The sequence below is a fragment of the Asparagus officinalis genome, chromosome 4, assembly GCF_001876935.1.
Source record: "Asparagus officinalis chromosome 4, Aspof.V1, whole genome shotgun sequence".
Taxonomy (NCBI): Eukaryota; Viridiplantae; Streptophyta; class Magnoliopsida; order Asparagales; family Asparagaceae; genus Asparagus; species Asparagus officinalis.
In genome coordinates, this window is record NC_033797.1 from 72,512,877 (window position 1) to 72,527,566 (window position 14,690).

Sequence of the window (14,690 nt, forward strand, 5' to 3'; positions counted from 1 at the left end):
CCCCCCCCCCCCCAAAAAAAAAAAAAAAAAAAAAAAAAAAAAACTAAGTAATATATTGATATTTCAAGTCAAAAATTAACAAATGTTTAACATATTATAACTTGTCAATTAGACCTATACTAGACTTGGTTGATATGTTTGTATAGCAATCTGTGCGAAAACCAAAATTTTGCTTTCTAGATAAGGATTAAACACAAAGTATCAGGATGAGAGGATATATCATACACTATCTATGGTTGGCATCATATTAATATGAAAGAAATCATTTTTTTTTTCTCCCAATGGGTATGAAAGAAATCAATGCTACAGGTAGTTCATAAGTATTCAAGGATAACTTTCAAAGGTATTCAAGGATAAATTTCACAAAACCCTAGTAAGTTTTTAAACCCATAAAATTATAGTTTTTCCCTCAAAATTCCCCAAATTTACCCTGTCCTAATACCAAAATGTCGACATCGCAACCTCCACAATTCCCACCACTGAGTACTTATTTTGCCTCCTCTCTAATCTTCAGTGAAGCGTCCATCTTTGATGGATAAAAAGGAAGAGGAGATTTGGAGCCATGGAGGTTGGTCTTAATTGCTGAAATGGTTTTGAGGGAAATGCCAAGGAGCTAATTCGAATGTGGGAGTGCTAGTTGTGTTTGAATATTTTTAGGGGCTGTTTGGTTGTATGTTTTTACCATGTAAAATGATGGAAAGTGTAAAAAAATGGGTCCCAATGTCAGCTTTCATCACTTTCAATTGTTTGTTTGTAGTTGTGAAAATAGTGTAAAGTGATTTCATATGCTGACGTGGCTTGTAAAGTGATTTCATAAAAAAAGACATGATTTTAGGAGAAAGCTGACATTGAAGTCAGGAAAAAATAATAAAAAATAATTCCAACCAATATGATCATTTGAGTATGGACCACTTTTTATACTTTCCAAACAAACAATTAAAGTTACATTTACTAACCAAACAAGCAATTTATGATTCCAATGGAATAAAAAAACAAACAAAGAAAAGTATAAAAGTAAAATTGATGAGGTGGACAACAACTTTCCAAGTTGTGTCATAAATACATAACTTTACCAACAACAACCAAACAGCCCCTTAATGGTTGTTTCTGACATCCCGCTCAGCTTTCCAGAAAAAGAACTATTTTAGGGGCTGTTTGGTTATATGTTTATACTATATAAAAGGATGGAAAGTGTAAAAAAAATGGGTTTCAATGTCAGCTTTCATCACTTTACATTGTTTGTTTAAATTCTCTTTTATTTAAAGCTTACACCTTTTGATGAGATGTCACCGAAAGCAAAATCACCAAAATAAGGAGTGATTTTGTTGGAAAGCTAACACAATGTCCTAAATGTGTCCAAAAAATAATAAAAAAGTCAAAACCTTGTAGAAAGTGGTGAGGTGGATAAACACTTTCTATTTTGTGTCATAAATACTCTAGTTTACATTATACTATCCAAACAATGTAATACTATTATTTACTCTAGTTTACATTATACTATCCAAACAATGTAATACTATTATTTTAGGATTCACAAAGATTCATAACCAAACAATGTAACCAAACAATGTAATACTATTATTTTAGGATTCACAAAGATTCATAACCAAACAATGTAAACACTCAAATGGAAAGTGGTGAGGTGGATAACCACTTTCTATTTTGTGTCATAAATACTCTGGTTTTCTAAAGACATCCAAACAGCCCCTTAAAAGGGATTTCATTTTCCGAGACGCGTCACCAAAACAAGCACTAGGTCACCACGTTTCCTTGCTTTCTACTTTGTACCCAAACACTGTAAATGAACGAAAGTGAACGGTGGGTCCCAGTTTTCTGACACTTCTACGTATTTCCCTCAGCTAAAATAGCAACCAAACAACCCCTTAGATTTTAGTCCCTAACATCTTCAGTAATTATATATTTGTCCCTTACATCTCAATAATTGCTTAGTAGTACCTCACATCCTAAATGTTCTTGCAATTTGGTCGCTCAATTACTAGAATAATCTTTAGTTATGATTTCTCTCTTAAAATTTATCTTATTCTAGTCTCTAAGTTAGCACTTTTTTAACTTTAATATTCTAAAATTTTTAACACTTCAATACCCTAAAAGATTACACCTTCTTTAACTTTGATACCTTAAAATTTTATTTTTGACGGTCTCTGACCACAAACATTAGGGTATCAAAGTTCAAAAAAGGCGTATACTTCCACGTATCAAAGTTAAAAAAATTAAATCTTTAGGATATTATTGTTAAAAGATGTGTAAACTTTGGGTATTAAAGTGTTAAAAAAAACCTTTAGCGTATAAAAGTTCAAAAAGGTGTAAAGTTTAGAGTGCCAATTTGTAAATAACCCTTAAAAGAAACATTAGTTGAAAGTATTTTGGTCATTGAGGGATCAAATTGCAAGAACCCTAGAATTTGAGGGACTAATAAGCAATTTCATAGACTTGAGGGGTTAATATGGAATTGTTTAAGATTTGAGGCGGTAATATCTAAATAAGCCTACAATTTTTTTTTTCTTGCAGAAAATGCCGGGATGACGGGAGCACTCGTAAAAGGCTGGGTGAAAGAGCAGGTAGTTTCGGCTTTGTCTTCTTTTGTTATCGGGTATCACTGGTTCACATGGCGGGTAGCGTTTCCTTCGGCCACAGTTATAGTTTTCCACAGTAATAAGGCAATTAAAACAAATAAACCTTGTAGTGGCATGGATCTAGGGATGGCAATTCTGGTCCAAACCCAATAACCCACCCAAATCCATCCAATATGAGACCCATCCAAACCAACCCATTTAGCTATATGGTAGACCGTCCCGCACTCAAGCTACGTGCTGAGATCGATATGAGACTAATCAGCCGTGTACACTATTTAGGACATTTACAGGATAGTCTGTTGATATGAGATTATTGATTGGTAGCCTAAATCATTGGGCGGATGTCAGTTATGAATACGACACATCTTTGAGCTATAGGACCGAGATACTGGTCTTTTGAAAGCATACGAGATTATATGTTGGTAATTATTCTACCTTCCTAGTGAATGTTAGGTCTCATGTTATGAGCCTACATCTTCTAATCTTATTTTTATAATTACAAACAATTCCTAATATTGTTTGTCTAGTGTTTATGTTTTTTTATTAGGTATTCTAGACAAACAATATATTGGAGGATGGATGAAATCGAGTACTCATGATCATATCCAATGAAGGTTGGCAGAATAGTGGAGTGAAACCTTACAATTCAAGTTGAAGATCCAAGTTCAAACTTCATCCACAAGTTTACCAAGTAGAGCTTATTGAAGACCCATACCTTGGGTAATCTAGTTTAGGAGTTTATATTATGTGTGTTGGTACTTTAAGCTCAATATCACATACACACATACATTTTGTTTTCTTTGTATATATATAGTTATATATATACATACATGTTTTGGTTTTCATGTTTATATAAATATGAAAGTACATATTTCATATTTATTGTTTCGTTTTGGTTTAGCTTTGTAGATATGAAACAATAGTTATATTCATATGCACTTTCATGTTTCATATTTATCATTTTATAAAATGCATATTGTGCAAAACTTTATTTTTACATAATATTGAATTTTTGTCTTATAGACTTAACAACAATAGTTTGTATTTTATCAAATCTATAAAATCAGTTTATAAAGTTTCAAAACATATTTTAGCTAAAATATCAAAAACATGTGTTTTGTATTTTCATGTTTTGGACCAACTTTGAAAAATGATGAGTTTTCATAAATGTGAAGTGCAATTCTAAAAATTCGTTTTGTAACATGTTCATTTACATGTTTACAATGATTTTCTAAAGTTTTACATTTTTTAGAATTTATTTGCTATTTTTAAAGGTACTTCAAAAATCAGTTTTACTATTTCATTCAGGCTGATAACCTGTTATCAGTAAACTGATGATCAGTCGACTGAAGAATATGCCTGGAATCAACAAAAAGTTTCTGTTTTGTTTTAGTCGACTGACCATTCGACTGATGAGATCATCAGTCGACCGATAAGGTCGTCAGTCGATTGATGAGCTGGAAAACGCCTCTAACGGTCTGCTCATCAGTTGACTAATGAAAGCAGTCAGTCGGCTGATACTGTAATGGCTAGTTTTTTCTAGCCTATTCCAGTTTTGGATTTTTTGTCTTTTTCCTTTGATTTTCGTGTGTCTTAGGGTCTCTATAAATATCCCTCATACCTCAGACCAAAAACCAACTAAGAAAATTGTTTATATAAGTTTACAAAGGTTTAAAAGGGTTTAAGTTTGTTTTAGTGTTTGTTTGGTTTGTAAAGAAGTTTTCACAAGTGCAGGAGATCATTGTTATTGTTTAAGCTTCAATCTACATCTCTCCATATTGTTTTTCATAGAAGTTTTTCTTAAACTCAATCCTAGCTATTTTATACGTTTGAGCATAATTTCATAAGCTAGACTTACATTGAGTTTATATTTGTTTTTACTTCTCATTGTTCACACACAACCTATTGAGCTTATTGTATTTACATTCATATATAGTATAATTTTGTATTGTGGGGAGTGTGACATTGAGAGTGAGCTTACATTGTGTTCTCATCCATTGTAGAGAACAATTTATTTGTATTGTGAGCTATTATTATGAGATTCACATTGTATTACACTAGTACACCAAGAGGAGTATGTGGTGAGAGACGGGGTCGTCCCAAGAGGAGTGGAGTATGTGGTAATGCCTAGAGAGAGGTTGTAATTCCTAACACTTGAGGGAGACACAGATTAGAGACCAACACTTGAGGTGGTAGTTAGTGTGTTTACATTGTGAGTGATTGTAAAATTTTCAGTGAGCTAGAAAACCGAGTGTGTGGTGTAAACGTTATTCGGATGAGCGTAGAAAACCCGGTTATGATAGTGTAGATCTCCTTGAGGTGAGGAGCGGAGACGGAGGCCGTGAGGACCGAACTCCGTGATCATATCGCTTTTTTGAGTTTGCATTGGCGCACTTATTTTTGTGTTCATCTTATATCGCATTTGTCAATTGCTCTTTGTTTATATTGCCCACTATCTTGTTTTGTTTATGTTTATTTCACCATTGTATTAATTGTATATCCTTGCACATATATATTGTTCATATCTTATTTGCTAGGATAATTTGTTAATAAGTTTTAATTTGGTATAAAATCGGATTAGATTAGCATAAACCCTATTCACCCCCCCTCTAGGGTTCTTTTCTAGTGGCATTAGGGTGCTTTCAATTGGTATCAGAGCTTGGTGCTCTTTGATTTAAGGTTTAATCGTCTTGAGTTAAAGATCCAAGTTATCTTTTTGTGCTAATCTAGTTTTGAGATTTATTATTATCTTGCTTGCATATATATAGATATTATGGACATGCATTGTGCACCTTGTTTAGACTATGATCCTAATATTACTCCTAGAATAGATAATTTTCCCTATGACCAATGATGTTATATATTTAATATTTTTGTTAGATCTAGACATTTCGATTTATGGAAAATTATAGATAATGCTTATATTGTACCCACTTTAGAGAAATCCAAATGGAGTAAAAATGATAAAAGAATGTTTACAATGAATAAGATTTTGTTAGAATATTTGCTAAATGCTTTTGATTCATCTATATCTAACAAGTTTGTTCATTTTGATAGTGCTTACACCTTATGGAAATTTGTAAGGACCGTGAAATTTTCGTTACTAGTTAAAATAATATTCTGGTATTTTAAAATGTTTACTTATTATTTTTAAAAGAGTATTTGTATTTTTCTTGATTTTCTAGAATTTTCTAAGATTTAAAAGTCCAAATTTTATATTTATTTTAATATTTATAAATTTATTTAGTTTAGTAAATAATTTCTAAAATTAATCTATTGTGTTATAGATACTATTACATATCATTTTAAATTATATGTTGTATTATTTTTACTATTAAGTATTATTTCTTATAATGCGTTGTATTATTATTACATATTATTTTGTACAAATAGTTGTATTATTTCTATTATTGTTTCTTATAATGCGTTGTATTATTATTACATATTATTTTGTACAAATAGTTGTATTATTTCTATTATTGCGTATTATCTATCGTATTAGTATAACTGGTACATTTTACTGTGTATATAATTATCCCATAATTATTTGATTTTAAATGTAAGTAAATATATTTTTATTATTAATTATTCTCATTTAATTGTATAATATGGGGAAAAGTGAATCTAAGGTGACACCCTAGGCTCCCACCTAAGGACGCGGCCTAAAATCACATCATTTCCTAATTTTTTTTTACGATCCGCTCCGTTGAACTTAATCTACACGTTCTTAAACTCAAACACACCAATTTTAGGGTGAACCTGTCGTGTTTTGACCATTTATCCACTCGCTGCAATTTTAACGGTTTCAAATGAATAGAACTTTTTACACGGCTCAACGAATGGTCAAAACACAACGGGTTCACCCCAAAATTAGTATGTTTGGGTTTAAAAACGTGTAGATCAAGTTCAACGGAGCGGATCGCAAAAAAAAAAAAATAGGAAATGATGTGATTCTAGGTCGCGTCCTTAGGTGGGAGCCTAGGGTGTCACCTTAGATTCACTTTTCCCATATATATATGTGTGTGTGTGTGGTCGTGTCGTGTGTGTGTGTATTATATCATCTTTCTTATTTTCCTCTCTTTCTTTTTCACGCTTAGCGCCGTCAGCATAACTCTTTCTTGTCTTCCTTCTCTCTTTCCCCACTTACTCCGTTCTGTCCCGCGCCCTGCACTCTATCACACGAGCGCATGCCCAACACCGTCCCAAACCCAAATCCTACGACCGCGCTCCCCCGCACGCTCGTTCCGCCAGCCTCTAGCAACACCCCGCCTCTCCGACCAGCAAGCGCCCACGCTCAGCCACCCGCACACCAACAGCCCTGAAGTCAGCCCCTGCTCCGTCGTCATCGCCCCGCCCCTGACGCCACCTACATTCCCGGACGACCCCAAGCCTCCTTCAGCTGCGTCACAGCCCTCAAGCCTCAGATTGAAGCAACGCACTGCCCCCAAGTCACCGACATCGCTGACCCAGCCCAATCTGTCAGTACCCGCAACCGCGTCCTCCCGTACCGCTCCTTCGCCAGCGTCAGATCCTCATCGCTGCCCCCTCTTAACAGATCCGCCGCGAGCTCCTCCGTCGCTGATGTTATCGTCCAGCTCCACAAATTAGTCGACGGTCTGTTGCGCTCGTCTTCGAACAACAAACAGCAAGCAGTAACGCCGCTGCCTCATTCGCAAGTCCCTTGGCCTCGTAGGTAAGATCACGCTCCTCTTGACTCGTCATTTCCTATTTATATTTATCGTTAATTAGTTGCATAGATTAGATTATGAATTGTTATTATCTGTGTGGGTTTGATGAATAATATTGAATGAATAATAATTATGTGATGAATAGTATTTTCAGGACAAATATAATAAATTAAAGAATTTATTTTGGGCAACAGAATTATTTTAGATTAATTATAATATTTTTAGAATTTATGTTGTGGAAGGAAATTATCTTAGAATGATAAATGTTCTCAAAGAAGTTATTTTGGAAGAATATTTATTTTTGTATTATGACTGTGTGATTGATAGTTGTAGAACACGACATTTCATGTACATTGACACTGACATGTTGACACTCTTATTATACTCACTCATGTCATACATGCACACCTGATTCATCACTAGCTTATATGGTCATGTTCATCATATGATTTGCATAAAATTAGTTGTATTTATTTATTATTTCTTGTTTTGTTGAGAATCGTTAGTGGTTCATGTCCTTAGATGCCTAGCGTGTCGTGTACAAGACCTAGATACATGTGTATTATTGACTTAGAAAACGAGGAAAGTTGGGATGGGGAATTCTTGGTTCAGGTGATCGGATGTGATTGTTGATTATTTCCAGGCTCGCACCAGCGATATTCTTGTGTAGCGCTGGGGTGGGTCTGAGGTGCAGTGTTATTGTGACTGTTGATTATTTCCAGGCTCGCACCAGCTATGTTCCTGTGTAGCGCTGGGGTAGGTCTGAGGTGATATGATATTGTGACTGTTGATTATTTCCAGGCTCGCACCAGCGATATTCCTGTGTAGCGCTGGGGTGGGTCTGAGGTGATATGATATTGTGATTGTTAATTATTTCCAGGTTCACACCAGCGATATTCCTATCTAGCGTTGGGGTGGGTCTGAGGGGGCAGTGAAACGTTGCGTGTAGATGTTTTGTAAACAACCGGTTATTCGAGAATATGAGTTTTGATTATATGTGAGAGGTAGACCAGTGACCTGTTATAGGATGGTTAGCTACATGACCTTATTGTTTGAATGTTTATGAATCTTGTGAGACATAGATCAGTTGTATTTCTTTCCATGCCTAGATCAGAATTAATATTTAATTATCTACAATTTGAGATTTATGGTATATACATGAGGGTTTCCTTGTTTGGATTATTTCGCTCGACGTACTACGTCTCGAGTTGTAGATTTTTATGTATTCACTGCTGGATTTTCATCTTTTAGCGACGGACAAATCCGTCGCTATAAGTCGTTTTTCCTTCGCTAAAAGTTTTAGCGACGGAAAAAATAAATTTCCGTCGCTAAAATTTCGACGCTATAACAGGGGTGCCTAAAAATACTTTTAGCGACGGACATTCCGTCACTAAATTTTAGCGACGGTTTATTAGCGACGGTAAAATAGTCGCTATTTTTAAAAAATAAAAAATTAAAAAAAAACAATAGCGACGGAAAAACCGTCGCTAATATTTCATTAGCGACGGAATATCCGTCGCTAATGAAATATTAGCGACGGTTTTTCCGTCGCTATTGTTTTTTTTTAATTTTTTATTTTTTAAAAATAGCGACTATTTTACCGTCGCTAATAAACCGTCGCTAAAATTTAGCGACGGAATGTCCGTCGCTAAAAGTATTTTTAGGCACCCCTGTTATAGCGTCGAAATTTTAGCGACGGAAATTTATTTTTTCCGTCGCTAAAACTTTTAGCGACGGAAAAACGACTTATAGCGACGGATTTGTCCGTCGCTAAAAGATGAAAATCCAGCAGTGGAAGAATTTTGATGAAATGTGTTTCGTTCTATCTCCTTTAATATATCCTCCTTTTAATTGAGCTATACAAGCTGCATTGTCTTCAAATAAAATAGTCGGAGGATTTTTATTTTCAGGAGACAATCCACTATTCTTTCATGTCTAAATTATGCATATAATTCATTGATATAATATTTTGACTATAGATTATATTATTTCGTGTTCTCCCTATTTCAAGCATCACAAATAGGTTCTGATTTCATTTATATGAGCAGCAAAGCAGAAAATGTGACCACCAATAGCCGATCGCAAGGAATAAGATTTCTTTCACATCTCACCGGTACAAACTATCTTCCTCCCTTAATTTCATAATTACTGCCACATAAGCTTACTATATATCTAATCTTGCAATTACCAGCCAATGTAGAGACAAAAGCAGCAGGTAAAGCATGTGCAAAGCCACTCCAAGCTAGAAATAATGCAGGAGTAAGGTAATGGCTTAATGGATTCGGAGAGTATTATGTTATTCAATCACTCCCTTGGATTGTTGTCTTAAATAGATTTAACCAAGCTTATATTTTCTCTACCAACCCACCAACCAATACCACCAACACTACGCACGCATACACCATCAACACCACCATCACATAAAAATATTATAAGTATATATTTTGATGTTTGTGTTAGGGTTAGAGTTAGGGTTTGTGTGTAACAGTTTGTATCAGTGTGTATCAGTATGTACGATATCATCTAATTAAAAAAAGCAAAGTATATATATTACCTGTGACGACAGAAAATGTCTCCTATATGCCTCCTGAGCCTCCTGAGGCAGAGTCGACATGAATTGTGTGAACTCCAATACGGTCTGCTCCCGGCGCCTCCGTTCTTCCTCTAGAGCCCGCTGATATGTTGTTTGCTGCGACTGCCAATCTTCAATCGCTTTTAATCATTGCTCCATCGAGTCTTGATATGAACTGCTTCCTGGTGTTCCTTGTGGTGCTGCAGACTCGTAGGTGCTACTAGACTCGTGCGACCTCTGCTCGGATCCTCTCCACCGATATCTATTCTTCCTACTAGGTCCAATGACCGTCTTGATGATGGAGTCCTCATCCTCCCTACTTAGCCGGGCTGGAGTGTTAGAACAGACCTGAGACTGAGTCAATTGCTCCTGTACCTTGGCATGTAATTTCTCCTGCGATATATCAAAACAACCCGGGCAAGTCGACTTAATAATGATGCATTGATATGAAATTGAATATATAAATGAACTGCTACTTACAGCCAGATCCTTATTCTTTGCTTTCTTCTCTTCATTGGCGTAATTCGGGCTCCAGGAAGTCAGAATACGATCTGCAAAATGTCTGAGATCTCCCCTTCCCTGTTTTATTCAAATATATCATTAACCTATAACACATAAATTATACTCAACGTAAAAGCTAATATATTATATACCTCAAGCTCTAATTGATGATAATGCTGGCTGAATGTCCTGGAGCCCCCGTGATGCTCGTAATTGCGAGGCGCGTTGCGATTCCTCCTTGCTATTTCAGCTTGAGCCTGCAAAACAATGTCAATTCGAAACAATATAGAAATTCAAACAATAAATTAAAAATATATACTTCAATAATACCTGAATTTCAGCCGTGTCCCAGTAACTGCAAAGTGCAAAAAAATCTACTCCATCCACACGCGTGTCAAGATGCCAGTATCGCTCCCAATCTTCTGTTATTTGGACAAAATATTTTTTCTTTACCTCAAACCGCCATCTCTTGAATGATACATTGATTTGCCCAAAGCAGTACGTCCAGGCACAAATATTATCGTCAAGAAAGAAAAATCGCTTCATCATATAAAGAAAAAGTAGATACAAATCAGTGTATTAAACATAATAATAAACTAATAACTAATAATGATGAAAATTAAAATAAATGACTCACACATATATATCTCCAACAAGCCACCAGCGCATCAATCCGCTGCGATTTCCACATCAAAAATATGTTGAAGAAATCTCCTGGCTAAAGCGGCAAGGAAATTGTTGAAAGCATTGGCAAAGGCCCTAACAGGCACTCCGTTTTCCCATCGGATCACAGCCCTCCGATTAATATCAGGGATGAGGTTCGATTCCTTAGTAGCATTGCAGCCGCGTCTAGGAGGTCGGTCGGTACCTGCGAAACAAAGAATCGAATGAAACAATGAATCAATCTATATTTGCGAAAAAAATTTAAAATAATAACTGATAAACTATAAAAATTTATTCATACCTTTCAGTTCAAGGCATCTACGCTTTGCTTGTTCGTACCTTTGTTGCGCGATGGGGCGCATAGCATGATAAGAATCCCAATCATCCCTCACCTTGGCCGGACCGTGGACTCGCTGATCCGTAATAGAATCTGGCGATAATGCCGCAGCTTCTAAAGTTACGCTATACGGCTCAAATCTCCTCTCCTCCAATATATCTGCATGCGGTGGTGGTGGTATCTCTGCATGCTGTGTAGGATCAGCCTGTGTCTCCACGTCATGTGGAGCATCTCCGTGTGATGTGTCCTGTGGCTGCGAGTCATGTGTAGCATCTCCTCCTCCTGTGTAGTAAATGTTAAAAAAATATTAGGCTCGTGTTAATAGTTTATAGAAATGTACAAATATAACAAATAAATAAAAATACCTGACGTAGAGGCATGTGCGTCGCCTCCAGAATGTCTACCAAAAATTCTCTCAAGCGCTTTCTTACGTAATCCTTTTGTCATCTATACTTTGAAAACATAATGAATATCCAACAAAAGTATATAATGCAAATAATTAATAAAATAGCACATGGCAACAGAATCGCGTGTACATGATGTCCAGTTAAACAGATAATACAAAGGCAATAATGTAATACATACATGACACACCGTGATACATGATAACCAGTCAAACAGATAATATAAAGGCAATACTATAATACATGACACAAACTGGCATATGATAACCAATCAAACAGATAATATAAAGGTAATACTATAATACATGATACAAACTGATACATGATAACCAGTCAAACAGATAATATAAAGGTAATAATATAATACATGACACATCGTGATACATGATAATACATTATTATGATGATGTTGAGGCTCTACTCTGCGATCGTGTACGGATAGCTTGCGACCGTGTGCGTGCCAACGAAAGGACTGTTCTTATAGTTTTATCGACTCCGCTGCGGACAGGTTTTTTTCCTTTACGCCTTGGCTCACATATAATCGCAGGTACATCAGGGCGCGCTAGTGCAATTTCATCGTCCAGATTATTATTTTGTGTCAATGAAAACTCCTCGGCTATTTCGTCGGCCAATATAACCTCCTCATCGTGATCTTCGTCAGACACGACTTCATGAATGTAGGCTCTAGGCGGATTCTTAAGGATAACCCATTCGTCATTTTTCATTATATCTTTGACATAAAAGCACTGTTTGGCGTGAGCAGCTAACATGTATTTTTCAGACTGATATATTTCCTTGTTAAGATTAACAATTGTATAACCGTAGTCATCCTTCGCCTTTTTCTATTCACACCAACGAACCTTAAACATCACATGACTGACTTCCTTATTAATCCCATAGAAAATCTCCATGATGTCTTCGGCGTGAGTAGCTAACATGTATTTTTCAGACTGATATATTTCCTTGTTAAGATTAACGATTGTGTAACCGTAGTCATCCTTCGCCTTTTTCTGTTCACACCAACGAACCTTAAACATCACATGACTGACTTCCTTATTAATCCCATAGAAAATCTCCACGATGTCTTCTACCTGACCGTAGCAATAGATTTCCCCATGTATCGGATTTAGATCTTTTGCACTAGCGTATGACAGTTGCGAGAAGGAGCAGAACACACCGCTGTTTTGTGTTTGTCGTCTCTCTTCGAGGCCGACAATGTTAAACCTAAAGCCATTGACACAGTAGCCTCCATAATGCTTAACCACATTAGAAGGACCTCTGGCATATAAACAAACTTTCTCAGACAGGTTAATCCCATTCGTAATCCGTTTGTCAACCTTTAAGAAAAGAAGCAAATAGTTTACATATCTGTTGGCAGGCACATATATTTGTGGTACGAATCAGAAATGTAAAAAGATCTTACTTCACCCTTCAGCCATGCAGGGAATTGTCTAGAGTGTGTGTCCATAACTCTCTATTTTTTTGTTCTGCATTTAAGATTAGTCTGGACATGTCGGATGTGAAGCCTAGACAAGAAGCATTTATAACGGTTAAATAGAGATAATTATTGTGAGGTGATATAATCTGATTCAAACAGTTAAATACTTACGCCGCGTATATGTTAAGTGTAGTATCATTGCTCAGGATATATGTGTGGGCTTGATCTAGCTCCATTCTTGGGAATCTAGTGTCCTCCCCACGATCATTGTAGAATGTACCGTCAATTATTCGTTGGGGACGGTTTAGCCTTGTCTCCACACCCCGCAAGTAACGAGAGATAAAATTCAAACTCTCGTTACTTATGTAGTTCTCTGCGATCGACCCTTCAGGACGTGCACGATTATGCATCAGTTGTTTCATGAAACCCAAATACCTACAAGCATATAGTTTCATGATTTGTGACAAAATGGAACTGAGAACCGTAATTTGACAAATATTAAATGAATATTATAATAATAAATACCTCTCCACGGGGTACATCCAGCGATATTGAACTGGTCCTGCGATGCGGGCTTCGTATGCTAAATGTATTGTGAGATGCACCATGACCGTAAAGAACGAGGGTGGAAATAGAATTTCCATTTTACACAGTGTATTGGCTACACGTCCCTCTAATTCTTCAAACTCCCTGACATCAATCACCTTAGAGCACAGTTGCTTGAAGAAACCGCAGAATTCTATTACCACCATCGCGAGTTCCTTGTCAGCATGTCGCAACGCAACCGGGAGAAGTTGATGTAATAGAATATGATGATCATGTGTCTTGAGTCCCAAAATCTTTCTGTCCTCAATATGCACATTTGCTGAAATGTTTGAAGCATAACCATCCGGAGTCTTCACGGACTTTAGAGATAAACACATATTATGGACCTCATCCTTTGACAGTATGACACGGGAGGCTGGGAGTTCAAACTTTCCGTCGCCCTTATCTATAGCTTGCAGTTCCGGACGAATGTTCAATTCTGCTAGGTCTCGACGTGCCCTTAAGTCATCTTTCGATTTTTTTCCCGTCCTGCAACAAAGTGTTCAAGAGATTCTCGCATATGTTCTTCTCGATGTGCATGACATCCAAGTTGTGACGTATTTTTAAACTTCTTCAATATGGCAGCTGATAAAATATGCTGAATTTTGACCATCCATGCGGAAGTTCGGTGTCTTTTGTGACACGCCCATGCGACTAGACATTGCGAGGCTTATTTCCTTTCGATTTTCCCTTTCCCTTCCATTTTTGCTTCAATATTTTTCTCCTAACACCAAATGGATTTTCTTTGTTAAATCTTTTTTTTCCAAATATTTTTCTAGGTAAAGGATGTAGAAGCTCAAATATTTCTTCTCCGGTCAGCCTTGGTGGTGTCGGTCTACTTTCTGGATTACCGTCGAACTTTCCTACTAACTTTCTAAACTTGTGCCCTGTAGGCAACCATCTTCTGT